General features: G+C 37.9%; 1 long non-coding RNA gene across 4 annotated transcripts; it reads right to left on the bottom strand.

Moving 5' to 3' along the window:
- Nucleotides 1-47: 47 nt before the first annotated feature.
- Nucleotides 48-21,382, bottom strand: LOC132302429 (uncharacterized). Of its 4 annotated transcripts, XR_009480830.1 has the most exons (10): nt 21,027-21,382; nt 20,707-20,749; nt 18,010-18,192; nt 4,278-17,221; nt 2,537-2,595; nt 2,369-2,431; nt 2,183-2,270; nt 985-1,083; nt 506-739; nt 48-416 (listed from the first exon to the last, which is right to left on the bottom strand). It is a non-coding gene; the product is annotated as an uncharacterized LOC132302429 (long non-coding RNA). The 4 variants fall into 4 exon arrangements; XR_009480827.1 differs by lacking the exon at nt 506-739 and having other exon boundaries at nt 21,027-21,381; XR_009480829.1 differs by lacking the exons at nt 506-739; nt 18,010-18,192.
- Between the last annotated feature and the right edge of the window lie 4,777 nt (nt 21,383-26,159).

Raw genomic sequence — 26,159 nt, 5'->3', positions numbered from 1 at the left:
ATCCCATAAACCAAATTTACTAACCAAGTAAACCCAATCCATAATAATGACACTTATTTTTGGAGGCTATAACAATATATTTAAATGAAGATAATGTAATGTATGGACAATAATTTGCATTCTGTACAATGCTGCTCAAATTTCTATAATCAAGCCACCTCCATAATCCGCGCAATATATAGAAATTGATAAAAACACCAATAGACCAAATTATTCAACCTTCAAAAAGTTGTGTTTTTCAGAAGTAAAGAAAAACCGGTGTACTTCCATCATCTCTCTCCTTGTGAGCACTTGCACCAAATAAAACAAACAAAAACTAGAAGAGAAGAACAATGCCCTTCACAAAGCACCCACTTGGGTTTCAGGAGCCTCCTTCACGAAGTTGAGTCGAGCTTGCTTAGTGCGCTTTCTAGGAACTGGAGAAAGCAAATGAGAAATAAGAATCAGTTATAGTGTCATTGCGGCAATGGTAACGTGCAAGTAAGAAAGAAGGAAAGAGTTTCACCATCATTTGCTTTGCTTTTGTTAATAGACAAAAGTACACCTTATTCTCTCATTTTCTTATAATTTTGAAGTTGCTTTCTCAGCTAATTCGGTTGAAGTACCAAGTTGACAATAAGGAAATAGGTGTAGCTTTAAACGAGCTATTCAACCGATCACTTGTGGATCTTGTGAGGGGATACATATTAACGATATGTTCCAGAAGCTAGCAAAAAATTTCAACCACCATCTTCCTACACTACAAAACGAGGTGCCAAGTTTTCATCATTTTAGATAATGTCGTAGGGTAGATATAAGCAAACTCTCCTTCCAATTATTTATATTTACCACAAACATATTTACAGCTGAACAGAAACAATAACTAGACGACAGAGTCACATATCAGTAGATACTCTGCGGGGACTGAAAATCCATAAGAGGTAAGAGAAAACAAAATACAACTCTTTTTCACACTGAAGATTGTATGACATGTAAGATATATACCTTGTGGAGAGGGTATAGCTGATGAAGTTCAGGAGTACTTAGCAATGAACAGCTCAGATTCTTCTCTCGTCTCCAATTCATTAATCCTTCTCTCCTCACCTGTAACAAGTAATTAAAAAATGGTTCAGTAAAAATTAAACAGAAGTTAATTAATACAACTATTGAATTAATCAAAGAAATTTGCAGCCCCATGTTGTCATTGTAATGCACAATAAGTTCGCTAACACTTCTCTCCTTATCTGTAATAGGTAATTTAAAAATAGTTCAGTGAAGAAGGTCAGAGGCTCAAAATATTAGTTAAACAGAGTTTAATTAATGCTACTATTAAACGAATCGAAGAAAACAGAGGTGTGCTCCATTTGCAGCTCATGCCTTCACTGAATGTGCACAACAAATTCATTTTTTTAACTTCGAAAATCCGAAGATACCGGAGGAAACACATAGACCCAGAAAACCCAACAAAGGACAGATTCCCATATGAAAATGGCAGTGAAGGGTCCCTATTGGCTTTCAGAGGAAAATTACCGCTATTCTATCTGAGATACAATGTCAATAATATGAAAATTATAAAATTATGAGTGGAGCCAACTGGGTAGACAAAAATGTACCAATTGTATGACAGTGACCCCAAATTAAAAGGGCTCACCAATTATATGACCAAAGCAGCCCTTAGAAATTCCAAATTTGCATCCTATACCACTGAAATGAGAGCACTACTGAAAAAAGTTAATAGGCTCTAGATGATTTTTGGCACTTGCACAAGTCCTAAAATTATCAAGTGTGAATTATTCAAGCATATCATGCCCATATTCACATAAAACAAGTTTACCCATTAACAAGAAGGTAACTCGAAATGACATGTCATCACAAATGACAAGTTTACTAGTATAAAATCAAATGATATTAATGGTAATTACAATGTAATGTAAATTTTCACAAACAATGGCCGTTTTAAGCCCAATAACAAGCCAAACTTAACATAAACTCACTAAAATGAAAAGAAAGACTAACTTTGATTTTCTTTCACAATCTTCTCAAAATGGTACAGGTGCCAAGTTTCAGAAGGAATTGATGAAAACGAGGTCTAAGTTTCCAAAAACACTATAAAGAGGTAATAATCATTACTAAATCACATGAATGAGCACTGGAATATGCATATGAAGGTTGTAAGCTTAAAGAAAACCAAAGCAAGTCATACCTCGGTAACCTTTCACATCTCTTGGATCTTTCTTTTCCTTTGATATCCCAAAAACATCATGACACAGGTCCTTCATGGATGTAGAGACCTGCAGATCAAATTGAACAATAAAACATGATAAGAGAGCCAAAAAAAATCTAGTGCAGAACAATAGATGACAAAAATGAAACTTAGTGTGCTTCTTACACTGGAAAATTCAGATTCTGATGTGCCACAGAGTTCGATTAACTTAATTTTGTCTACGTTGAGCTGTGTATTAAGAAACAAATAAGCAAAAAATACTGAAAGGTCTTTCAACTGTTCTTTCCTCCATAGACACATACTAAACCAGAGAAGCAGATAGTATTAGCTAACCTTTTATCCTTCCTGTCTTCAATGGCTGCTCTTGTTGGTGTTGGGAAGGAGGGCTAATTCTAAGGTAAACACCAATGCAACAATATTAAAAAAACTGAACTAACAGGTTGCAGCAAAAATTATTCTCAATGAAATAGACATCACAAAACTGAACTAACAGGTTGCAGCAAAAATTCTTATCATAGATGTTTTAATCTTGTCAGAAAACAATATTCTTAAATGTAATGCCAACAAGTATATAAAAAATCAGATTGTATGTTAATCACTAGTTTTCGGGAAAAAAAAAAAAAAAAGGACCAATTGACCTCTAGAACTTTCACATATTTCTTAGGCCATACAACCGTGCTTGTGTGAGCATCACAGATATAAAAATTTCCTTTGAACGTGAATTTCTACTGAGACCTTCCAGGCTAATTGAATCAGAGTAGCATTTTTAATACCTCAAACACAATGCCATCTAAGGCCATGGCATTACTGGCCTCCCAATTAGTGGCCACCGTACCATCTATCACACAAATAAGCCATGTGCATCCGCAAATTACTTACTCCACCACAAACAACTGAAGGACTTCATAGTTTCAAGCTACTTGGTCAATCACACCAGAAAAATAATTAAATAGGCTTAAAAGGAAAAAGATTCAATATGATTAAACATAAAACCCTGTTACTCTATTACCACTGAAAATATTATTATTTTAAAGTGAAAAGTTGAAATCTACGGACAGAGATAATTGTAAGACTACCAAACAAAAATAGTATAAGGTTGAAGACGAACAAGACACATCAAACAGGCGCATTGACAGCACAGTGGGGCTAGTAGCCAAACATTGCCTTCTTACAACAAAGAATAGACACAAAAACAAACACGAAACACAAGAAAAAACCAGTCGATGCAATTAGTTAGCATCAAACTTGTTTCGTTTGTAACATTAGGAAATAAGAAGACTGCACACTTGAACAAGCAGTCGATGCAAATTATCATTTTATAAGAAAGTATCAAAATGAAATCATCCACCAGCTGCCACAAAGCACTTCACAAACAAATGCTAGATATTAGAAATAAAGTCAATATTTCTTTTCATGATACACTTTAAGACAGCAAGATAATTTCATAATATAAGTAGTTATCCACTTTTGGAGTGATTCTATCGCTCGGAAAAACAGAGGAAATGTATGTTATTTGTACATCAACTCGACAAAAAGACTCAGAGGTGTCATGAGGTCAACCTCATGGTAGCATTACTTTAAGTGAAATGTTAGGCCACTTATAATTTTTCTAGAAAACACAAGGGATCACTAAGCAATCTGCCCATTAACCCAACTGAAGATTATGGTGTACTTGCGTGCAGTGTAGAGCACAGAGGCTCAATTGCAGCAGAATCCATTTAATTTTACCAGAATTAACTAACTATTAATCAAGGGTCAATTATGCACACACTGGTATTCTGAAAAATAAATTTATATGTAATTTATTCACACCTAATTTCATAGAATGCCGTATAGACACCCAGTTTGAAAGAAATGATGTATAAGAAATTTTTTAAAGACAAAAAAATTATAATCACACAAATATAATTTATTTTCAGAAAACACTCAAATAATAATGTAAGGATTTTTTTTTTTCTTTCAGTGCAGATCACTCCAATACTTAAAAAATGCTAAAGAATTTGGAGATTAAGCAGTATAAGGGAGCATATGGTGGAATAACAATTCAAAAAACCAAATGAAGTCAGATAGGGACCTGTAATACGTATGCAAGGATACATCTTTATGGAAGAGGTCAGCAGAGTTCCGTTTGTACCCTACAGATGCCAGAATTGCATCACCATATATATCTTGACCAGAGAAGTAACTTGCCCTCACATTTAAAGATCCCTCGAACTGAACAGCTTTTGTTTGCAGAAGTTCTGACGACGGATCCAGCGGATACAATTTGGAAGCACGAGAGTACAGTCTTGTCTCAGATGAAGCTGTGATGTTTCTGATTTTTCAGCGTTTTCATTTTTCCATTAATTCGTGGAGACAAGGGTATTTCTGTCTTTTCGCATGTTGTGTTCGGGATTGTGGTTGGGTCTATTTGCATTGAGCATTTTAAATTATGTGGATTAAGTAGTATTTGCATGTGGTGCACTTGTGTGTGTGTGGTGTAAGAATTGAAGTAAAAGAAAAAGGGGAAAAGAAAAGAAAATCTGGTGGGGCCCACCACTCACACTTGAAATGGTCTTGAGACCACACTTCTTTGCTCCACACATTCTCTCTCTCCCGTAGCTTCTCTCCCTCTCTTATTTTCCTTTTCTTTTTCTTTCCACTTGAAAGGCAATCTTTGAGTTTTGATTATTCTCTCAATTCTTGGCGGATTAAGGTGCCGTTTGAGGCAAAACGGAGAGCACGACAAGCTCTACGCGTGAGTACCATCAATTCCAGCTTTGAGTCTCCCTAGGGAATTTGAAATTGAGACCCATCTTTATTTTGGTGCAAACTTGAGATAGGGGCCCTTAATCCACTTCCTTCTTGTTCCATTGTGAGTTATATCTCCTTTGTGTGATAAACATGCTTAATTTGAGAGTTAATTGTTTCAATGTTGTGTAATTGATGTCTAGAGAAATTCATGATTTTGATTATGATTTGTTCTATGTGAAAAGCATGTTGTGGTGATAGTTTTGTTGTGTTTAATGTGTTAATGACTCAATTGATGATGTTGAATATGATATATGCTTAGTTGTGAAGTAATTATGAAATGTAAAACTTCTACATGCCATAATATTGTAAGCTTGAGACACATATACATGTACATGCCATTGGGTTGCATGAAATGGGAGAAATCAGTTTTTGAAATGAAAACGGGAATTTTGGGAGAAGAGTTTTTGTGAAATGGTTTTGATAAACCCGGTCGCTGCGGGGTTACCAACGGGCCGGAGGTTAATATAGCCTAGAGGGGACTAAGGAGTCGCCCTAGCGTGGTTGAGCTAGCTGGGCCCCATAATGACGCCGCGGGGTTACCAAGGGTCAGGGACACTAGCCAATCCTCCTCTCATGTCGCGGAGGGGTTACCAAAGGGCGAGCTGTATTAACAGTTGGAAAGTATGATTTTGAGAAATGAAAAATGGGGAGTGACATATCATGCATTGCATTTCATTGTATTGCATTGTTTACACTTGGAATTGACATTGAAGTTGTTTTAACCCTACATTGCATGATCCCCATTTCCCATTGGTCTATGCTTTGATTGGATCAATAAGGACACAAGATGTGTGTCTTAAGTGTCACCTACTGAGCATATAGCTCACCCTACTATCTATATATATTTTTTTCAGGTCATGGAAAAGAACCGGCGGATGCTAATCCACCTCAAAATTGAAAGTTGTTAGAAGATGATTTTTGCTATCTTGTATTTAGCTATTTCATGTGTAATTATAGTTTTGGGAATGTAATTAAGCTTGTGAATGATCCTTGAGAAAATGTAATTAAGTATTACTCACTCAAAATCAATTTTGTGTATTCTAAGTAACCTATTGTAAATTACGTTACCAACGTGGTGGTGGTTGTTATTACAATTTGATGTTAAAGTATATCTTAATTTTGTACGTGAATGTAATGGCAGGGTGGTTAATTACCAAGTGTCGGTGTAAGTGAGTTATTACTGGACAGTGGGAAGTGGGAGTGCAATTTTCCCTAAACCGATCGACATGTGGCTTCCCAAATGTTGACCGTTATCTTGGCAGAATGGTCATTATGGCATACGTCCCAAACCAGTCGACCGGTGTCCCAAACCAGTCGACCGGTATCCATTATAACTTATGTTCAGAACCAGTCGACTGGTATCCAAACCAGTCGACCGGTATCCCAAACCAGTCGACTGGTATCTTGGCAGTACCACTGTTCCTAACCCAAACCAGTCGACGTTTGATGCATATACGTCGACCGGTTTACGTCACATATGTAATTACAAATTTTAAGTTCTTATAATTTCATTTTGGCCCCAAGTGATGTTGCACGTAATTATTTTATGACCACCAAAATCAAATAATTATATTTTTGCCCCAAAAGGACTATTTTTACCCCAGACCTCATTTTAATTATTGTGTGATGCACGTAAATGACTATGATGTCCTTTGGGTCTTAATTTATTGAAATATGGCAAATTACCATCTTGCCCTTTTTGGAATTCAACATTTTAATTTGACGTGAAATGACCGTTTTACCCTTGGATGATTTTGGGTCTGGTAAGGACCCATTTAATGATCCGGATCCATGAGGATTTGGGTCGTTACAGAATGGTATCAGAGCGCGGCTTCGAAAACCTTTGGGACGACAGGTAGAGGCCTACATAGAGTTACGTGGGGTGTTGTTTGCATTGTTTACGTGATTCCTTGCTACGTGTTTATTTATTTGAACAAGTATGTTTAATTGTCTATGTGCTTATGTGCCTAAATGTTACATTAAAGTGTTTCTTGTATAGTTGTGCATGCTAAGTGTTGGTACGTCATCATTTTATGTTGAGTCGTCCACGGTGGACTTTAGCGTCATGTTTTTGAACCGTTCTCTCATTTTATAGCACGATGTCACGACGTGAAGAGTTAAGGGAAGTTGGCCCTAGGCCAACAAGGGGTGACGTTGGTGAGAGCTCTAGCTCTAATCCGGCGGAACTAAATGATGAGGACACGCTTCTTAGGGACTTGATTCCCCTAATAGTTGTTCCCCCGATGAGGGATAATGTTGAAGCACCCGTAGAAGTGGGTGAAGGTTCTGTGGCACTGGAGTTTAATCGTTTGTTGCAAAGTGCCGTGAGGGCAACGATTGCTGCTCAGTCGCAATCGGCACCACAACCTACAGTTCAAGTTGAAGAGACGCCAGCTCAGAAGTGTCTCAAGATCATTAAAGGTTTTTCTCAGTTGATGCCAGTTATGTTCGAGGGCGGTGCGGATCCAATGGTAGCAGATGACTACCTGGATCAGGTTGAGACTTAGTTGACCTCAATGGATGTGACGGAGGATCATTTGAAGATCATCCTAGCTACTTACAAGTTTGCTAAAGATGCCAAGGTTTGGTGGAAGTCAATCACCAACCAGTATAAGGTGGAGGAGATGAGTTGGGACAGGTTCAAGGAACTGTTCTATGAAAAGTATTTTCCGCTTTCCAAAAGATGGGAGTTACAAGACCAGTTTCATAACTTTATTCAAGGGAGCATGTCAGTGGCAGAATATGAGAACAAGTTTACTTCACTCTCCCGTTTTGCTCCAGAAATGGTGAGAGATGAAGCTTGCAAGACTCGGAAGTTTGTTTCTGGTCTTAATGATCGGATGAGGCCGTTGATCACGGCGCAATTCATTAAAGTTTACTCGGAAGCAGTAGAAAGGGCATTAATGTTGGAGGCCGATAATAAAGAGAAGGATGCAAGAAGAGAGCAGTTGAAGCAAAAGAGAGGTGTAGGGCCATCCTCAGAGGGATCTCCTTGGAAAAGGAGCAAGAGTGGTTCATTTCAGTTTCAGGGGCAACAGTCTGCACGATCTGCTCCTACCACTCCTATACCAGCTGGATCTGACAGAAGTGGAGTTGTTTGTTATCAATGTCAGCAACCTGGGCACTACATGTCTAGTTGTCCCATGAGATCGTCTTCAGTTTCTTCAGTTCCAAGGACTTATTATGGGTGTGGCCAGCCGGATCACTTGATTCGGGACTGTCCTAGTCAGGGAGCAGGTACTGGTAGTGGCAGAGGGTCATGACAGAGGCCGTCACAGTCGGCTACAGTTCAGTCAGGTTTCAGACCACCGCCACCACCTCAGCCTGCCATGTCTTCTCAGGGTTCTCGTCCAGCTAGGAGGGATACTCCTACTGTGTCGGCACAATAGTCTGGTGTTCAGATTGGTGGTTCTCAAGCACAGGCACAACAGGGACGTGTCTTTGCACTTGCACCGACTGATCCATCTCCTGGACCGTCAGTTCTCCGAGGTATATTTCCAGTGTTTGGTTCTTGGGCCCGTGTTTTGTTTGACTCTGGTGCATCTCACTCTTTCATTTCATCATCATTTGCATTTGCATCGGGGTTAGAGGTTAGTTTCTTGGATCGGGCGTTGTGTGATGATACGCCGGTTGGGGTTTCAGTGTCTTTGAGCCGAGTTGTGCGGGATTGTCCCATTGTGATTGTTGGACGAACTTTCGTGTTTGACCTTATCCTCCTGGAGATGACTAGCTTTGACGTCATTCTCGGGATGGATTGGTTAGCTTCCTTTCATGCCACGATCGATTGTTTCAGAGGAAAAGTCACGGTTTGCACTCCTGAGGGAGATTGTTTCTTTTTCATGGGAGATCGGAGTGATTCCCAGCCTTCATCGTTGTATGGAATTCGTGGACGGAGTCGTGGTGATTACTTCTTGGCTAGTCTTCTAGCCAAAGAGGAGGATGTTGTGGGAAAAAGTTATCCGGCGGTTGTTCGTGATTTTCTGGACGTGTTTCCAGAGGATCTGACGGAGTTGCCTCCACACCGGAAAGTGGAGTTTACCATTGATTTGATGCCCGGTATTGCGCCGATTTCTATGGCACCATATCGTATGGCACCAGTTGAATTGGAAGAATTGAAAAGGCAGCTTGATGATTTGAGGATGAAAGGTTTCATCCGACCAAGTGTGTCACCATGGGGCGCACCGGTCTTGTTTGCTAAAAAGAAAGATGGTTCTTTGAGGTTATGCATTGATTACCGGAAGTTGAATCATGCCACCATCAAGAACAAGTATCGTTTGCCAAGGATAGACGATTTGTTTGATCAGTTGAAAGGAGCCAGTTGTTTCTCAAAGATTGATTTAAGATCTGGCTACTATCAGTTGAGGGTTAGGGATGAAGATATCCCAAAGACAGCATTCCGTACACGGTATGGACACTATGAGTTCCTTGTTATGCCTTTTGGCTTGACTAAAGCGCCAGCGGCATTCATGGACTTGATGAACCGCGTCTTTCACGATTACTTGGACCAGTTTGTGGTAGTATTCGTGGATGACATTCTTGTGTATTCACGGACTCGGGAAAAGCACGAGGTCCATTTAAGTATTGTTTTGCAGATTTTGCGGGAGCACCGATTGCATGCCAAATATGAGAAGTGTGAGTTTTGGCTACAAGAGGTGAAGTTCTTGGGGCATGTTGTTCCAGAAGGTGGAGTGTCAGTTGATCCATCAAAGATTGAAGCTGTTTTGACTTGGGAGCAACCCAAGAATGTGTTTGAGATCCGCAATTTTCTTGGTCTAGCGGGTTACTACCGGAGATTTGTGAAAGATTTCTCCCGTTTGGCAGCGTCTATGACCCGTTTGACTCGGAAAGGGATCAAGTTTACGTGGAATGAAGCTTGTGAGTCATCTTTTCAGGAGTTGAAGACAAGATTGACTACAGCTCCAATGTTGGTGATACCTGAGCGTGGCTTGGGTTATGTGATTTATTGTGATGCTTCACGCGATGGCTTGGGATATGTGTTGATGCAAGATGGTAGAGTAGTGGCTTATGGGTCTCGGCAGTTAAAGACTCATGAGTACAACTACCCTACTCATAATTTAAAGTTGGCGGCAGTAGTATTTGCTCTAAAATGTTGGAGACATTACTTGTATGGTGAACGATTCGAGGTGTTCTCGGATCATTAGAGCCTCAAGTACCTTTTCTCCTAAAAGGACTTGAACAATAGACAGAGACGGTGGGTTGAGTACTTGGAAGATTACAACTTTGATTTGCAGTATCATCCGGGCAAGGCAAATGTTGTAGCTGATGCCTTAAGCCGAAAATCTAGAGGCACTTTGGCCTGTTTGGCTATTCGGAAGTGGAAGATGCTTGAAAGTTTGGCGGAAATGGGATTGTGTTGTTTAGATGAGGATGATTGCAATGGGTCGGCATTCTTGTTTAGTCTTATGGCTCAGCCTACTCTTGTTGGACGAGTGATTGAGTCACAGAGACAGGATCCAGATTTGGATGCCATTCATGCTTTAATCTCCAGTGGTGAGACAGTGAAGGATTGGACCTTACATGCAGATAGGGGTCTACGGTTTAAAGATTTGTTGGTTGTCCCCACGGTTTGTCGTGAAGATGTTCTTCGGGAGTTTCACACTTCCCGCTTTGTAGTTCATCCAGGTGGTACAAAAATGTATCACAATTTGAGACGTCAGTATTGGTGGAATAGGATAAAGAAGGACGTTGCGCAGTTTGTGGCTAAGTGCCTTACCTGTCAAGAGGTAAAGGCCGAGCATCAGAGACCGGCAGGATTGTTGCAACCATTGCCTGTAGCACAATGGAAATGGGAACAGATTGCGATGGATTTTGTGACAGGTCTTCCAAGGTCACGAAGGGGCAATGAGGCCGTATGGGTCATCATTGATAGATTGACCAAGACGGCTCACTTTTTGCCTATTAAGACAACAGATGATGCAAAGACACTTGGCGTTCTTTACGTGAAGGAGATTGTAAGGTTACATGGAGTTCCAGTAACCATTGTTTCGGACAGGGATGCTAAGTTCACTTCGAAGTTCTGGGAAGGACTTCAAATAGTGTTTGGTTCAGCGTTAAACCTTAGCACGGCATTCCATCCACAGACAGACGGCCAGTCGGAGCGTACTATTCAGATCTTGGAGGATATGCTCTAGGCATGTGTGCTTGACTTGGGTGGCAGTTGGGAAGATCATCTACCGCTCATTGAGTTTGCCTACAACAACAGTTATTAGGCGAGCATAGAGATGGCTCCGTTTGAGGCGTTGTATGGCAGACCTTGTAGGTCTCCAGTTTGTTGGACTGAGGTAGGTGAGACAGCTGCCTTAGGACCCGACATTATACTCGAGACTACCGAGAAAATCAAATTGATCAGACAGAGGTTGCTCACCGCTCAGAGTCGACAGAAGAACTATGCAGACAAGCGGAGACGACCGCTAGCTTTTGAAGTGGGAGACCATGTTTTTCTGAGGGTTTCTCCACGGAAGGGTTTAATGAGGTTTGGGAAAAGTGGCAAGTTGTCGCCACGATTCATTGGACCATTTGAGATTTTGGACCGTATAGGAGAGGTTGCTTACAGACTCGCTTTACCACCGCAGATGGACAAGGTTCATAATGTTTTTCATGTGTCGATGCTACGGAAGTATAAACCGGATCCATCTCACATTTTGGATTGGGTCGATGTGGACATTGATGAAGATATCTCCTATCAAGAGGGACCAGTGCAGATTCTTGACACACGGCAGAAGGTGTTAAGGGGTAAAACGATGCAGATAGTGAAAGTTCTTTGGCGACACCACGGAGTCGAGGAGGCTACTTGGGAGCTTGAACAGCAGGTTCGCTCCAAGTATTCAGAGTTGTTCTCTTCCCCAGGTACGGCTTGATTTCGGGGACGAAATCCTTTTAAGTTGGGGAGATTGTGATGTTTCTGATTTTTCAGCATTTTCATTTTTCCATTAATTCGTGGAGACGAGTATTTCTGTCTTTTCATATGTTGTGTTCGGGATTGTGGTTGGGTCCATTTGCATTGTGCATTTTAAATTATGTGGATTAAGTAGTATTTGCTTGTGGTGCACTTGTGTGTGTGGTGTAAGAATTGAAGTAAAAGAAAAAGGGGAAAAGAAAAGAAAATCTGGTGGGGCCCACCACTCACACTTGAAATGGTCTTGAGACCACACTTCTTTGCTCCACACATTCTCTCTCTCCTGTAGCTTCTCTCCCTCTCTCATTTTCCTTTTCTTTTTCTTTTCACTTAAAAGGCAATCTTTGAGCTTTGATTATTCTCTCAATTCTTGGTGGATTAAGGTGCCGTTTGAGGCAAAACGGAGAGCACGACAAGCTCTACGCGTGAGTACCATCAATTCCAGCTTTGACCCTCCCTAGGGAATTCGAAATTGAGACCCATCTTTAGGGTTTTGGTGCAAACTTGAGGTCGGGGCCCTTAATCCACTTCCTTCTTGTTCCATTGTGAGTTATATCTCCTTTGTGTGATAAACATGCTTAATTTAAGAGTTAATTGTTTCAATGTTGTGTAATTGATGTCTAGAGAAATTCATGATTTTGATTATGATTTGTTCTATGTGAAAAGCATGTTGTGGTGATAGTTTTGTTGTGTTTAATGTGTTGATGACTCAATTGATGATGTTAAGGGTCCGTTTGGTATGCGTTTTGTTTTTGGTGTTTTACTTTTGACAAAAACAGAAACAATATTTTTGTTGTAAGAGTGTTTTGTAAAGAAATTAGAAACACGTTTGGGAATGATATTTTGTTGTGAAAATATTGGAAACAGAAACATGCAAAACCCATTTGGTCACTGCAATTGTTTCAAAAAAAAAACCTAAAAAGTGAAAAAAAAAAACGAAAAAAAGAAAAAGAAAAGAAGTCAGCCTTATCTCAGGACCTTAGCTGGCATGAAGTTGTCAATCTCTCCACCTCTGTCGTGATCTTCATGTTCCTCATCATCGGAGGCGAAATGATCGGCGGCGGAGGGAGGGGATTTGCGGCGGATTTTGATGAGGCGTTCGAGAGCTTGGTCGAGGTTACGCTTGTGGATGTAGAAGGTAGAGACTGCCATTACCGACGCTCCGAACAAGGCCGCCAACGTGAGATGACGACTCCATTGTTCTGGGTTTGGTTTGTGCTGTGTTTGGGTTTTGTTGGGTTATTATACTGGTTTGGTTTTGTGTGATGTGGGTTTGGTATCCAGATTAGATTTTACAAAAATTGGGGTTTTAATTTCAATAAAAGGTTTCAAAAAATCTTCTAGCTTTGAAACTGGGGCTTTTATTTTCAGCAAATGGTTTCAAAATTTTGGCTTTGCCGAGAGTGGAATCTACTTGAGTTAGATTGCATATTCAACTTCAGTGACCAAGAATAATTTAGAATTTCTAATTATCAAAACATTGGTAGCCATGGTTTTATTTCAGAGCACCATATCATGTGTCACTAGGGTTACTGGTTGAAAGGAAGAAGATGAAGACGATACTGGTTTGTTTCTGTGTGATCTGTGTTTTATATGTTTCAAGTTTGAATCCAGCAAATGCAACTTCGATCGGTGATGAAATTTTCTGAAATCGCCTTGAATCGCAGAGAGAGTATTGGGAGAGGAGAGAGAAAATTTGCCAAAAATAACCTAAAATGTTTATATACCTGAAGTAAGTATGTTTTAAGTTGGGTCGGCTACTTCTTCCGCTACAGTGAAATCTTGGGCAAACAGGGCTGAAACGAGATAAAACACCATTTTGGTGTTTCAAGTTTTGAGATTTTTTACTGAAATGTTTTATAACTGTGCAAAACAAAACATAATTAACCAAACATGTTTTGGGCTTCATTTGGGCTACTGTAGCCGGCCTAAAACAAAAACAATAAAAATAAAATAAATACCAAACAGGCCCTAAATATGATATATGCTTAGTTGTGAAGTAATTATGAAATGTAAAACTTCTACATGCCATAATATTGTAAGTTTGAGACACATATACATGTACATGCCATTGGGTTGCATGAAATAGGAGAAATCAGTTTTTGAAATGAAAACGGGAATTTTGGGAGAAGAGTTTTTGTGAAATGGTTTTGATAAACCCAGTCGCTGCAGGGTTACCAACGGGCCGGAGGTTAATATAGCCTAGAGGGGACTAGAGAGTCGCCCTAGCGTGGTTGAGCTAGCTGGGCCCCATAATGACGTCGCGGGGTTACCAAGGGTCAGGGACACTAGCCAATCCTCCTCTCATGTCGCGGCGGGGTTACCAAAGGGCGGGCTGTATTAACAGTTGGAAAGTATGATTTTGAGAAATGAAAAATGGGGAGTGACATATCATGCATTGCATTTCATTGTATTGCATTGTTTACACTTGGAATTGACATTGAAGTTGTTTTAACCCTACATTGCATGATCCCCATTTCCCATCGGTCTATGCTTTGATTGGATTCACAAGGACACAAGATGTGTGTCTTAAGTGCCACCTACTGAGCATATAGCTCACCCTACTATCTATAGATATTTTTTTCAGGTCTTGGAAAAGAATCGGCGGATGCTAATCCACCTCAAAATTGAAAGTTGTTAGAAGATGATTTTTGGTATCTTGTATTTAGCTATTTCATGTGTAATTATAGTTTTAGGAATGTAATTAAGCTTGTGAATGATCCTTGAGAAAATGTAATTAAGTATTACTCACTCAAAATCAGTTTTGTGTATTCTAAGTAACGTGTTGTAAATTACGTTACCAACGTGGTGGTTGATATTACAATTTGATGTTGAAGTATATCTTAATTTTATACGTGAATGTAGTGGCGGGGTGGTTAATTACCAAGTGTTGGTGTAAGTGAGTTATCACTGAACAGTGGGAAGTAGGAGTGCAATTTTCCCAGAACCGATCGACACGTGGCTTCCCAAATGTCGACTGGTATCTGGGCAGAATGGTCATTATGGCATACGTCCCAAACCAGTCGACCGGTATCCATTATAACTTATGTTCATAACCAGTCGACCGGTATCTTGGCAGTGGTTATTACCACTGTTCCTAACCCAAACCAATCGACGTTTGATGCATATACGTCGACCGGTTTACGTCACATATGTAATTACAAATTTTAAATTCTTATAATTTCATTTTGGCCCCAAGTGATGTTGCACGTAATTATTTTATGACCCACCAAAATGAAATAATTATATTTTTCCCCCAAAAGGACTATTTTTACCCCGGACCTCATTTTAATTATTGTGTGATGCACGTAAATGACTATGACGTCCTTTGGGTCTTAATTTATTGAAATATGGTAAATTACCATCTTGCCCTTTTTGGAACTCAACATTTTAATTTAACGTGAAATGACCGTTTTACCCTTGGATGATTTTGGGTCGGGTAAGGACCCATTTAATGATCCGGATCCATGAGGATTTGGGTCGTTACAGAAGCTCTGCCAATAGTCCTGTAAAAATTGTGTAGTTCTTCAAATAAGCAGATATTCACAAGGTACATTTCTATAAAACAAAGAAAGGTGCCATCCTTTCCCACTCTACCCAAACATGTACTTTAAACCTTAGGGTTTGAGTGCCAAAACATTTAACATACAACTTCCATCCTTTCAACCCAAGCCCATTAGTAAATGAAATTTCCCTCCCGTAGTTGACAAGCATGGAAAATTAAACTTGGAAAATTAAACTTCACTGGAGTCCGTGAGCTGCCCATCCATTCATATTAGAGTTTTGTGTGACTCTTTTATTATAAGAAACGTACTTATAAGAAACATTACTGTTAGTTTTAAATTATACCAATTATTATCAAATATCTAATTAGATCAGACCTGAGAGATATGTGACCCTGAAATGGTTTTGCTAATTGAGCATGAAAAGTAAGTAAAATGAAAATGTAGAGTAGTATAAATGATGTTTCAAATGAGTGCAGATGATCTCCTATGTTGCCTAAGCATTTAACAGTCAATGTGACACTGAATTCGCTAGTTTATTTCCAAACGCTCGAGTTGTGCTCAAAGCATGATCTATAATAGCATATAATTAAATAAAAACCAGCAGGACACATTGATGAAGAACCAGGCCTGGCCTGAGAGCTTGAAGTCCATACGGCCCAAGCCAGCTTGAAGTCCATACGGCCCATGCCTATTATTGGAGACGTGGGAAAGAAAGATAGAATTACAGATTTTTGTTTATTTATTATTATTATGGGATATTTCAGCAATTTAGGGTTTTATTTATGGTAATAGGTTGATTAGGGTTTTCTTTGCTGTCTATTTATATGTTGGTTCAGACAATGGGAAAGTCAGCTTTTGATGATTATTATTGATATTGAAATTTGATATTATCGTGATTTCTTCTCCCTCGGAATTCTTCTTCTTTTCTGATTCCTCTTCCCTCTATTCTTCTATCCTTTCTCTCTCAATCTCGTTCTTACTCTACTTTAATTCTAGTTTCGAATCGCCCCTACCCACTACTGCATCAATTGGTATCAGAGCAAAGATTCGAAGTTCAGCCATCGTCATCTTTTTAGCAAAAAATAAAAAATAAACGTTCAGCAATAATCATTGTTAGCCCTACTGTTCACACACAGTACACCCACTATTTGTTCATCGCCTTCTGTCATCCACCCAAAATACCTCTATCCGCTGCCACCAAAACCCCACCACAATTCATCCAAACGTCTGCCCTAAACCAAGCCCTTGTTCATCGTGTTCTTCACCCACTCTAGTGAAAACCATCACAGTTCATCTTGCCAGAGTTTTCTCGTCGCCACCGTCACCATCATTACATCTCTTGCTGTAAGCCAGCCCACCGCCAAACAATCTCACCAGAGAATTTCTGATCATCGCTGTTAGTCACCATTTCAGCAGTGTTTGATATTGGGAAGTCGAATTTAATTCAGCGTCATCTTCGCGATTTTAGAAAGTCATCTTTGGATTATAGCGTCTGGTTTGGATATATCAGGATTTTGGGAAGTCAGAATTGGTTTAACTTTCCAAAAAAAAAAAAAAAAAAAGTCAGAATTGGTTTGGAAAAAGGAAAGATTTGGTTTCTCTTTAAACCGGTAAACCCGACCCGCATCACAGTTTGACCCAGTTCACTTTGAAACATCCAGCAGCCCAGATTTTAACATCCATACCAGTTTGTCTGTCTTGGCCCAGCAGATTTTCTCCAGTCCAGAATCATATGCAGCACTGTTTGGTCACAAGTGCAGGGATATTCTAGTTTTGGAACCAGTCCAGAACTGCACCAGTTTTCTGCAGAAACCAGCCCAGTAAAATACCAGTTCAGCAGGATAAAAAAAAATAAAAAAAAGAATTCCAGTTTCAGCTCATTGCCACTTTTAGGTAGCCTTCTTCAATTGGGATCTACACAGTACTTCAGAAAAGGTACAAGTTCTTCACTTGAAAATTGTTTTAGTACTTATATCTATTTGATTGGTTTAGAAATTGCAAAAGGTCCTAGTCGAACCCATTTATTATTGAACCAAATTATTTATTTCTTTTACTATTATTTTCCTTTGAGTGCCTTTCTTGAATAAGCTCTAAAAAAAAAAAAATTCACGTTTCCACCTTATTTTTGCACCTAAACACTTACAATCAGTGCATGAATTTTGGCATAATCAATTTTATTGCATTCTGATTTTCTTAGTTGTGCATTGCTCTAGTTTATATTTAGTTTACTTAATTCAATTTGAGTTCTATGTTGGCATTATCCTCAACCATTCTTATATCCTACCTTTCCACCATGACCATCAACAACCTTCTTTAAACTTTGTCCATTGACCTAGCTAATACATCTTCTTAACGATGTCAGAGGCGAACATCGTTTTGTGTCCCCAATGGCTTTGTTCTAAGCCAAGCAAGGCTAAGATTGTTGAGTCCAAACCAAGCTTCCCATCACACAGAAATATAATTAACTGGAGTGAAAATGAAAGGGAAACAAAAACAACACTGAAAATAAATTTGGAACAACAACTTCTGAAAATTGGAAATAGTCTTTTTCAACCTCCATCCTCAATCAGTTAGCTCCTTTGGTTGCTTACCAAAACTGATCACTTGCTTTGCAAAGTAAACCAGGACCCGTGTGCTTCAATGCAAGCTGCACTCTCTCCAATAATGAAGGCTTTAATTGCTAAAGAATTTTTACAGCATTCAGATTGTGATGTTAGAGTTGCAGTAGCCCCATGCCTTAGTGAGTTAACAAGGATTACAGCACCAGATTTTCCCTACAATGATGATCAAATGGTAGAAGTATTTCATATGATTGTATCATCTTTTGAAAATTTATCTAATACATCTAGTCCATCTTACGGTAAAAGGATCAAAATTATCCACACATTTGCAAATGTCAAGTCATGTTTGGTTATGCATGATTTGGATTATAATGAATTAATTGTTGAGATGTTTGAACACTTTTTAAGGGAAATAGGTTATTATAACTCAGATAGTGTCTTTTCATCCATGGAGAAAATTATGACTCTTGTCCTGGAAGAAAGCGACCATATATCTCGTCCTCTTCTAACTAGTGTTAAGAGGAGAAATCAAACTATTTCACCTCAATCTTACAAGTTAGGAGAAAAAGTTTTGAACAATTGTGCCACAATTCTTAAGTCTTGTCTTTCAAAAGCTCTACCATCCGTAGTCCTTTTGTCCATTGATTTTGCTTTAGTCACTTCTATTGGTCAAGATGTGTCTGAAAAAGAGTCTATTGTGTCAAACAAGGATGTCAAGTACAATAGTAATTTCTGGAAGACACTTTGGACATTCATAGAAACAAATTTGAAGTTTCCTTTTGCATCTTGTCCTTTGAATGATAGAAAAACTGAGGTTGTGAAACAAGGTTTGGGAAAGTTGGTTAGTTTTATTACTAACGTGCACCTAAACACTTGGAATTTGTTATTGCCCATAATGGAATATGCCTATACAAGTTTAACAAATCAATTTACTGGCAATTATTTTTTCGAAATTGTCCAAAATTCGTTTCCATGCCAGTCCATTGATCATGTTCCTTCACCTCCATGTGTATTCACTTGAGTTTGTTGATTACTTCGTTCAGCTTGTTCATGATTTTTATGCCGATATGCAACAAGAAATTGTCTTAAGTAAAAAGAATTATGAACTCATTGCACATGCTCATCATAGGAATCATGAATTTAATGAAGGAGATTATGCTATAATTTGTGCACTACCTCAACCTTGTCATAAAAACTCCTACCAGATGAAACATGCCAAAATTGATAGACTTTGCCACATCATTCAAAAATCAGGACCTAATGCGTATTTCTTTGACTGGTCTTTGGATATAAGTACTAGTTCAATTTTTGATGTGGAGTATTTGTTACCTAACTGAGGCACCTTTGAGCCTCCTATTTTATTGGCATGTGTTCCTACAGGTGGATTTACATTTTCCTCAGCACTGGCATTAGTTCATTTATCTTTTCAGTCGCATTATATGGCTTGGACAAAGGATATTGTTGATTATCAGAGTGATAGCCTTCATCTTGGAGATATTGACTATTAACTTGTTCGATGGAAGGGTTTTCCAGTTTTAAATACCAGACGGAGTATTGACCCATACTTTTTGGAGATATATTTATGCATTTACTCTCCGGTGGAGAGTTCTTCTCAACCGGGAGGGAATGATGAAGAATAGGGCCTGGCCCGAGAGCTTGAAGTCCATACGGCCAATGCCTATTATTGGAAACGTGGGAAAGAAAGATAGAATTACGGATTTTTGTTTATTTATTATTATTATGGGATATTTCAGCAATTTAGGGTTTTATTTATGGTAATAGGTTGATTAGGGTTTTCTTTGATGTCTATTTATATGTTGGTTCAGATATTGGGAAAGTCAGCTTTTGATGATTATTATTGATATTGAAATTTGAGATTATCGTGATTTCTTCTCCCTCTGAATTCTTGTTCTCTTCTGATTCCTCTTCCCTCTATTCTTCTACCCTCGCTCTCTCAATCTCGTTCTTACTCTACTTCAATTCTAGTTTCGAATCGCCCCTACCCGCTACTGCATCACACATATTACTTTTTACTTTTTATTTTTTATTTTTTATAAGTACACTTTTTACTTATTCACTAGTTTATTTCCACTTTTCTACAATAGCATATAATGCGTTTAGTAATGGTAATTTTAAGACAAATACAAAGACAACAAGAGTGGTAATAATCACAATGCAAGCCGACGCCGGTCAAGATATACTCTTGGGCGGTATCTTTACTATTCAATAGTCTACATGCTGAGAATAGATTTCCAATCCAACAAAAAAAAAATCAGGCACTATCTTAACCCAAACCAAGAAAAATACCAATTTGGTGACTAGAACCACCTATTCATTCTCTTATTTTCAAATTTACTCCACATGAATATTTGATCCAAGTTCAACTCAAAAAACCACAGCAAGTACTATTTAATTAATACCAATATCGTTGTATTCTGACAAGTTTCCTGTTAGATCAATTAAAAACTAGAAAAATAACAATATCAAGGTAAACAGACTAAGATGAACCTTGTGACCTCCTTCATAAACCTAATCACATATATATATAAGCAATATTGTAAAGTCAGTTGGCTTCGTAATATAAGTAAACTATCAACCCAAGTGAAGTGAAATGTTATGACAATTCAATGAATTCTTGAGTAAACTAGTGTTGTTCATATTATTAGAGAGAGAGATCTGTAACTGAACTTGCTTGAAGTAATTATTCAGAGATATCTGCGATCATACCTAAGTTCTTGCAGAAGGAGACAAAAGATGAAGACGTCTGACTCTGATACCGGCGGTCCGTTTGGTTGTCCAGAAATAGGAGGAAAATGAACAGAAATAGGACGTTAATTTGGTTCAACAGAAAAGGAAAAGGAAAGAGATTTCAACTAAATTCCCAATAATTTTGAATTAAATCATACATCAAGATAGATAAAATTTGAAACAGAGTTCTAAAATCAGCTTCAAACTCTTAGAAAGCTGGGGTTTCGTATAATATTAACATAAATCCCCAATTAAAGCATGAAATCGAACAAAAACAAAGCAATATTGATGGAATTTACCTGCAAGTGGATAGACTGATTAATGAACTCAACAGTTTGGTTTGGATTTCTCTCTGAATTACAATCGAAACTCTGGATTGAAAAGAAGCTCTCAAATTGAAGATTTTTCACATGGACTGATGCAATCAGTTGATTGAGAGTGGAGCGAGAGTAAGTTCATGACCTAGAGCGAGAGTAAGGATAGGAAAGAGGTGAGAAAAATGAAAATAGAAAATAAGAAAAATTATTTGTGGGAGTGAAAAGCGGCGCGATGACACGTGCGGCAATTTTTTTTACTTCTCACGGCATTTTTTATGAAGTGTTGTTAAAATGTTATTTTAACAGCATTTTTTAATATTTGCTGCTAAGTTTTTGCTGCTAGACCCATCTTTTCTTGTAGTGTGGAGAGAGCAAATGAGAAATAAGAATCAGTTATAGTGTCATTGTGGCAATGGTAACGTGCAGGTAAGAAAGAAGGAAAGAGCTTCACCATCTTTTGCTCTGTTTTTGTTATTAGATGAAAGTACAGTGGATTTCCAATCCTCATAAGCAACTTTCTCCACTCATTTATGCTTCCTGTAACATGAAAGCTGCGAATGGAATCACAACAGTGAACCTCAAGTAGGAGTGAATCTGACAGATGAAATCATAAATAAGATTTTCAACCCCAATATATGACCAAAAGCAAATGAGTAAAGTTGGTGACCATTACGAAGGGCACACTTAAATGGGTAGCAGTCCTTCACTGTGTTACCTCAAGTAGAACAAAAGGAGTCTACCACCCAACCACGCACCCCTGAACTTTTCCTTTCCTGAAATAATTATGAAACATCGACTTTTAGCTTGAAAAATGAAGGATTCCTTTCAGTATTTCAACTTCCCATAAGACAGTAATAATGCAACCATAAAATATATATTATGCACCTCCATGGCCACCTTTCAGTATTTCAACTTTCCCATAAGACAGTAATAATGCAACCATAAATGAGTGCACTCATATGACTAAGTGACTAACGCACATCAGCTCTCAACCACTCACCTGAATTAGATTCCCTTTCCATCTCCCATACCCGAGTAGGGTATGCTCCTTCAACAATCAATTGACATTTTGAAGCCATTAGCCAATACCACGCCAAACAAAAAATCAGCTAAATGTTACAATATATTCAGTAAAAATATGTCAAATCCTCATATATCAAGGACCCTGAAACTATCATATCACATGAAACCCGCCTCGGCACCTTCATGCCGGGCTGTCTTGAAACCTGTGTTTTGGAGATGGTTTTGGGTATTTGAAGGAAATTTTCTGCCCCCGAAGGGATAGGTACACCCTCCGTTTACACACACAAAAAACACTTGTGCACCACCAACATGAGGAGCTACAGTTCTATATACCTCCATTGAGCAAATAGTATCAGCTGCTGCAGCAACAGTGGCTGCTGAATAGCCAAATGGAGTCAGAAATCCAGCATTTCGTTCTTTCTCATACTTGATAGATTCATAATGCACCCTCCTTCTAGATAAAGGTATCTATGTCCTCTCTAACATACAAAATGCAGAGCCTCACAGAAGCATTTTCAAATCAAAAGAATTCATGATCTGTTGAAGGAAACAAAAAAAAAAGTTTTCCACCTAACACCACTATATAAAGAGGCTAGATCTGAAGTTGAATAATGTACATACAAATCAAATCAATGAAGGAAAATATTCACAATTTACCAATCGTAGTCGTGCTTTCCTCCGTGAGTTGATGACAATAGATCATCTATCCCATTCCTCGACGGTTTCGCTGATCCAACTGAAAGTCTCCCAAATTTCACTGAAACTGCAATTACGTAATGAAAAGGAAACTAACACTGAAATCAAAACGCTTTGGCTTCATAATTTCCCAATAATTGAACATGTATGAATTAAATTATGAACTAGTTGTGAAGGCATTAATTAGCTGATTAAACAGAATCACATCAAAATTAACTGTGCATTAAACTAAATTTTCTATTCGCAATTTCGTGAATGGTTGCTCTCTCATTTCTGTTTTACTTACCCGAAAAAACACGGGGGGAGCAAAATAAAAAAGTATATGGAAAAAGGAATGTGAGGAGTGGAAGGACAAAAAAAATGATAAAATAAAAATGTGCAAGGCAGTCACCTGAGGTCTTTAAAAATTATTGTTTATGGCGGCAATTTTTAACAATTGCTGTTAAAATTGTCACTGTAGGGGTATTTTGTTGTAGTGCCTTATAATAGAAAACATAATAAACATGAAACAGAACAACTCTATATAAACTCTCCAATTCTATCTCGTTTAGCAAACAACCCATGAACTATACTTACATCTCTATTCTCTTCTCCCATAGCCATAGTCAGCAATTAGCAGTTTTGTAGATTTTATTCATCTAGAACAATGTTATTAGCACCCACCCTTATTTAGGCTCCAGTCAGCAATTAGCAGTTTTGTAGTTTTTATTCATCTTTAACAATGTTAGCACCCTTTTTTAGACTCAAGTCAGCAATTAGAAGTTTGAAAATAATGGTAACCACTTGAGGATTACATTTTATGAACCCATATCATTGAAAAATCATGGAGTTCAAGATTTAACAATATATCAAGATACAGCATCTTATTGAAAAAAAAAGTCAAATTCAGAAAAATGCCCTTCCAAAAAGAACAGCATATATAAAAATCAGAACAGTGAGAAAATTAAAAATTTCAAAAGAATGGATACTGAAAAAACAATAGCGCTAATCTCTGGCAGAAGAGTGATTGGTGTGTTTATTCAAAACAGCTCCAGGTCTGGTACCTAAAAATTTCCATCATTCACTAAATTAAGGGCATAATTAAACCATATAACAATTTGGAGCTAGCATGCATCAGAAACTGTAAAACTAAAACAATTAGTATTAAGTACTCATCGTCCTCTTCTATTCAGATCTCAGCAGTTTCATCAACTTTCACTGCAACTTCACTGGTTTTCACTGCAGCTTCATTGGCTTTCACTGCAGCTTCATTGGTTTTCACTACAGGTTCACCTACATAGAAACATGAGAATTTTTTTAAAATTAAGCACATCACGAAAATCAAGAAATTAAATCACATCTACAAACACACTGGAAATCTTTGAACATCCAAAACTTTTCATATGCTCAGAAAAACAGAGAAAGAGGAAAGGAAGGTCTACATAACAAAAATGGCAAGTTTAAATTTTTCTATATTTCTATTCATAGAGAATTAATGACACAGATAATAATATGATCTATACCAAAAACACCAACAGTACCATTCCAAATTTCCATCTCAACACTAAAATAACCCAGGTAAAAATCTACACCATCAAATTAAAGCAAAAGCAAATACTCACTATATTCTTCCTTCATGGCCTTAGAACCCAACCCCATAAGAATCTCTGCAGGTAGAAGAATGTTGGTTAGAATTTAAGCCTCGATGTCAATTTACATTGTTTGAAAGACTTTACAATGTGGATTTGGTTCTACCTGAAATCCATCTTGCAGAAACAACAATTAATTCAACACTTTTCAACTCAACAAACTACTACTACTACTACAAACATCCTAATTTCACCATTTTCTGCATAATCTAGAACCATTCTACCATTGGTTATTAATAACAAAAAATTTAATTGAAAGAAATTACTATTTCTTGTTAATTCTTCATGCAGGGGCTACAGGAGGTTGCACATTCGAGTGTAACAACAACTACTTAAGTATAAGAAAGGTGTCCAAAATGAAAATTAGGGAGAGACAACTACATAAAATTGTCAATTGCTGATCAATATATGCTGCTCAACTAATTATATATGCTGATCAAAATGAAGGTGCCAAAGCAATTGGCAGTGTTATAATTTGAACATGGCTTCAGCAAACAACAAAATTTAATGAAAACAAGCCTTCCCTTAACTTTCAATAATCACCATGCATGTCCAGGAGAGTCAAGAGACAATACATAAATCATAAATGGACTAAAATACAAAAAAAATAAAAAATTTCCAAGTAAAGTGACATGATAATATTTGTATAAACAAAGAAGCTTGTGGTTCTTCCACTTTCAATTTGTCATCATATATATGAGACCAAGCATTATAATTGAGGTTCCTTGAAGCCATACCCTGCCCAGAAATTGTTGATTTCAGGGTAGGGAGGCAAATCACTCTAGATTGAGTAGAAACAATATTTAAACACTTTTCAACTCAACAATCAGTTAAAGACATTTTAATTTCACCAATTCTGCACAATCTAGGACCATTCTTCCATTGGTTATAAATTATCAAAAATTTACTTGAAAAAAGTACTCCATTTCTTGTTAATTTTCCCATGCAGCTAGGATTACAAGAGGTTGTGGGATATGTAGGCCATTGAGGTATATTAGAAATTTAGAACTGTAAACATACATAAAAGAAGTGGCACTACATTTCAGATAGAAAGAACCCCATTGACATCAAAGTGATGGTGCCAAAGCAATTGGCAATTAAGCGCGCAGCAATCAAAACCGTAAAATTGCTACCAATAAAAAAATCAGATACTGAAATCAGACAACCTATGATGAACAGCGTTAATGCTGGTCACAAAAAAGAAGAATGAATTAATGATTGTTTTGCCACACAAGTCTATACAAAATTATAGAAAGCAAAAGTTTGTATATAAAGATTTCAGATGCAAAGCTAAACAAAGCAATGAATCTACATAACATGTCAGCAATAGAGCATACTACCATACTACAGAAAGGGAAAAATTGTAAAGGAAACACTTTTTTTTTTTCATAATTAAAGGAAACACATTATGTAACCTGAATCCATACCCAAAAAGATGAGCATTCCATAAGAAATCAAAAGAATTATCATTTTTGCAGAATCCAAAGTTAAATAAGTTGAAATTGCTGCAGTTCCTAAAAACTTGAACAAATATATAGGCCAGAAGTATCAACAAATGCTACCTTCCTTTGCCCTTTCCACAGACAGAAAATTGCTAGGTTTAATTACTGCTAAGGTGCTTCGACATTTCACCACCCCTTGGAGTTTGAGGTTAAGCAAACAAGGGATGCAATGGTGCTGGTAAAGCAGGGAAATTTGTTGAAGCAGCAAAATAGATTGTGGCAAAACAAACATAAAGTGAAATACACACATCAATCCTAGGAGTACA

The sequence above is a fragment of the Cornus florida genome, unplaced genomic scaffold (assembly GCF_030987335.1).
Source record: "Cornus florida cultivar Cherokee Brave unplaced genomic scaffold, ASM3098733v1 CherokeeBrave_3.0.0_Hap2_Chr04, whole genome shotgun sequence".
Classification (NCBI taxonomy): Eukaryota; Viridiplantae; Streptophyta; class Magnoliopsida; order Cornales; family Cornaceae; genus Cornus; species Cornus florida.
The sequence above is the reverse complement of the archived record's forward strand: the minus strand, read 5'-3'. Positions and strand labels throughout refer to the sequence as shown.